Source organism: Miniopterus natalensis, chromosome 8 (genome assembly GCF_054644295.1).
Source record: "Miniopterus natalensis isolate mMinNat1 chromosome 8, mMinNat1.hap1, whole genome shotgun sequence".
Taxonomy (NCBI): domain Eukaryota; kingdom Metazoa; phylum Chordata; class Mammalia; order Chiroptera; family Miniopteridae; genus Miniopterus; species Miniopterus natalensis.
Window position 1 is genome coordinate 49301216 of NC_142088.1, and position 4458 is coordinate 49305673.

Genomic DNA, 4458 nt, shown 5'->3' on the forward strand with positions numbered 1-4458 from the left:
GTGATTCCTACAAATGTCCGGTGTCATGTGGTAGATACACCCATCAAGATCGTTATGAAGAGTAATTCAGTGTGTTCATTCAATTAAAAAATATGTATCAAATATCTACAGTGTGCCAGGCAAATGTTCAAGGCACTGAGATTATACTTGAGACCAGGAAGAGCAGGTATGTGAGGGGAAAGATGAATATATATATGAACTAGGAAAAAAATAAGGCAAAGTAAAGCACATAGAGGGAGATATGGAAGGGAAACGTGCTATTTTAGCTCTAGTGGTCAGGAAAGCCCTCCGTGATGAGGCTGCATTGAGCAGAGCTGTGAGAGGTGAGTAAATGAGTCATGTATCTGTCTGGAGGAAAACTCTTTCAGGCGGAGTGCACACCAAATGTGCAGGCCCTGAAGTGGAAACATTCCTGCCATGTTTTAGGAATAGTAAAGTCAAGCATGGCTGTGGTTGAGCACGCAGGGGGCAGTGAAGAAAATGAGATGAGAGAAGTATCTGAAAAACAAACTCTGGTGGTTTTAAATTTATCTGTAAATTTTTTAATACCCCTCCCTTCAAAAAGAGGAGGTTAATTCTCGTCTCCTTAAATCAGGGCAGGATTTAGTGACTTAGTTCTAATGACTAAAAGGTGACAAAAGGGATATTATGTGATTTCTGAGGCTAGATTATAAAAGGGATAGCTTGGGCCTACCCTCTTTCTTGGATCACTCATTTTGGAGAAAACTACATTCCATATTGTGAAGACACTCAAGCAGCCTAAAGAGAAGCATACATGAAAAGGAACAAAGGCCACCAAGAACCAGCCTATTACGTCAGGCATGAGAGTGAACCTCCTCAGAAACAGATCTTCCATCCTCAGTCAAGCCATCAGATGACTGCAGCCCCAACCAACATCTTCCAACATCATAACTGCATCCTGGAGAAAGGTTCTAAGCCAGAACCACCTACCTAAGATGCTCTCTGTTTCCTCACCCACAGAAACAGTGAGAGTTGTTAAATTTTTATTTTTTGTTTGAAGCCACTAAGTTTTCATAGCTTGTTATGCAGCAAGAGAAAACTAATACATAGATAATATAGGGTCTCATAGGCAATAATAAGGACTGTCAGTTTTACTCTAAATGAGACGTGGAGGAACTGAAGTATTTAATAAGGAAAAGGTACATGATATGACTTTTTAAAAACATCACTTGTAGAGGGAAATGATGGAAGGAGATAATTGCAGAGATTCAGATTAACAAGTATGTTGGCTTATATTAGCAATTGAGGAAGTGGAAAAGCATTTAAATTTCAGATAAATTTGAAAGTAGAGAACTGACTGGATTTGTTAATACATGGGATGTGGTGAGACAAAGAAGTGAGTCAAGGGTGAGTCCAAGGTTTTTGGCCTGAGCATCCATATAAAAATACGAAGTTGAACTTATTGGGATGGGGAAACTGGGATTAAAAGTCATCCTGATTTTTAAGGATGAAAGAAGTCAAACTATCTCTATTTGCAAATAACATGATCTTGTATATAGATCTTAAGGATCTTGCATGTATGTAGAAAATCCTACAGAATCTGCATCTGCTAAAAAATATATTAGAAATAATAAACAAGTTCAGCAAGTTTGCAGGATTCAAAATCAATATGTAAAAATCAATTGTATTTCTATAAGCTAGCAATAAATAATACAAAATGAAATTAAGAAAACAATTCCAGGGCCACACTGGTGCTGGTGGTTCCTCCGTGGCCTACAGCCCAAGACTCCTCCAGAGCTGTTGGGAACCACTGCAGTGGAAATTTTAGAAGAACAGGCCAGTCTTTCCCAGCCCTCTATGGGAACCAGCATTAGTGGTCCAAGGTCCAGCTATATTTACAGAATCAGCAAGTGATACTAATGGAAGTAAGGAGAGTTCCAGCCTTTTGGATAGTATCTTTTGGATGGCAATGCCCCAAAACAAACACAGCATTGAAGTTAACCTGTGCAGGAGAAGAAACCCTCAGAAGCTTATTCAAGTTAAGAACAACATACATGTTTGTCCTGAATGTGGTCATCTGAAACAGAAACATGTTTTTGTGGCTATTGTTATGAGAATGTGCACAAGGAGACTGCAGAAATCAGAAACAAGAAGGAGGCCCTTTTAAGGCTCCTACTGTAGAGACCATGGTGCTGTACATGGGAGAGACACCATCTGAGCAAGATCAGGGCCAGAGGATCATTGAACGAGACAGGAAGCGACCATCCTGGTTCACTCAGAATTGACATCAGAAATGTTTGAAGTGGATAACTTAACATAAAACATTTCTCCTGGAAAAGAGGGAGATTTTTTTTGTTTTTAATGTGTCTGTTTTAAAATCATCAATATAGCTTAAAACATTCTTCATAAGCAGTTAGTTCTGTGTGGATAATTTGAAGACTGTATCAGGAATAAAGTCTAAAAATGTTTGTTTATGCAGAGAAAGAAAAACCCCAATTCCATTTATAATAACATCAAAAAAACCTAAATATTTGAAGAAAAATCTATCAAAAGTAGTACAAAACTCGTATTTTGAAAACTATAAAACATTTTGAAAGAAAGATATTTAATAAATGGAAAGCTATCTCACATTCAGGGGTTGGAAGACAATGTTGTTACAATAATAATACTTTTCCAAATTTTTCTATGGATTCAGTGCAATTTCTATCAAAATCTCAGTTGGCTTCTTTGTAACAATTGATAATCTGATACTAAAATTTATAGGGAAATTCAAGAAACCTAGAGCAAAACAATCCTGAAAAAGACAGACAAAGTTGGAAGACTCTCACATCCCTATTTCAAAACTTGAAATAAGACAGTATGGTACTTGCATAAGGATAAAAATTTAAATTAATGGAATAGAATTGAGACTCCAGAAATCAACCCATACATCTATGGTCAATTGATTTTCAACCAAGGTACAAAGACAATTCTATAGTCTTTTCAATAAACGGCATTGGGACAACTGAATATCTTTTTGCAAAAGAATAAAGTTGTACCCCTACCTCACACCATATAAAAAAACTAACTCAAAATTAATCAAAAACTAAATGGATCAAAACTATAAAATGCTTAGAAAAAGCCATAGGAATAAATTTTGATTTAATTAAATCATAGTTTCTTTGATATGACACCAAAAGCATAAGCAACAATTTTTAAAAATAGTTAAATTGGACTTCACCAAAATTTAAAAAGTTTGTGCTTCAAGACATTGTGAAAAGACAATTCATTGTATGAAGTAAATAGTGACAGATATATCTGATAAGAAACTTGTGTCTAGAATATATAAAGCACTCTTATAACTTGTTAAGAAAAGAACAAATAGCTCAATTAGAAACTTGGCAGAGGATATGAATAGATATTTTTCCAAAGAAGATGAAATGACCAATAAGCACAGGAGTGGATGCTCAATATTCAACATCATTAACCATCAAGAAAATGTAAATCAAAACCACAATGAGATACCACTTCTTATCCACTAGGATGGCTATAATAAAAAGACAGATTATAAGCAAGTGTTGACTAGAATTGGAGAAATTAGAACTCTCAAACATTGCTGATGGGAATGTAAAATGATGCAGCCACTTTGGAAAATAACCTGGCAGTTACTCAAAATGTTAAACATAGATTTATCATATGACCCAGCAATTCCATTGGTAGGTATGTAAATAATTTATCCACATAAAAACTTAAGAAATAAAAAAGAAATAAAAATTTATGCCCACACAAAAACTTGTATATGAGTATTCGTAGCAGCATTATTCATAATAGCCAAAAAGCAGAAACAATCTACATGTTCATCAACTGATGAATGGATAAATAAAATATGTTATATCTATACAATGGAATATTATCTGGCCATCAGAAGAAATAAAGTATTGATGCATGCTTCAATATAGATGAACCTTAAAAATCAGGATGATCACTTAGTAAGTTTTATAATGTCTAATCACTGTTGAATACCTGAAACTAATATAATATTGTATGTCAACTGTAATTGGAAAATAAAAAATGGTTTTAAAAATATGCTAAGTAAAAGAGCAAGTATTGTATGATTTTATTTATATGAAATGTCTACAACTGGCAAAACTGTAGAGACAAAAAGTGGTTGCTTAGGGCCTGGAGGAGACTTGAGGAAAATGGGGAGTAACTGCTAATAGATAAAGGATTTTATTTGGAAGTGATGAGGATGTTCTAAAATTGATTGTGGTGATGGTTGACAACTTGGTGTATATTGGTGTAAAAATTGGTGTAAAAATATTGAATGCTTTAAATGGGTGAATTGTGTGGTATGTGGATTATATCTCAATAAAGCTGTAACTGAAAAAGGGGAGAAAGTGAAAGTAGAATCAGAGGACATTGAGAAGGCCAACTCTTTCATGGGGTTTGCTATAAAAGGGCAGTGGATGGGACAGAAACTGGAGAGAAATGTAGGGTCAAGGTACCATTAGTTTCTAA

At 34.9% G+C, this 4458-nt stretch overlaps 1 pseudogene; it reads left to right on the forward strand.

The window, feature by feature from the left end:
• Positions 1–241: 241 nt before the first annotated feature.
• On the forward strand, positions 242–2246 carry LOC107545620 (large ribosomal subunit protein bL32m pseudogene; annotated as a pseudogene).
• Positions 2247–4458: the final 2212 nt, after the last annotated feature.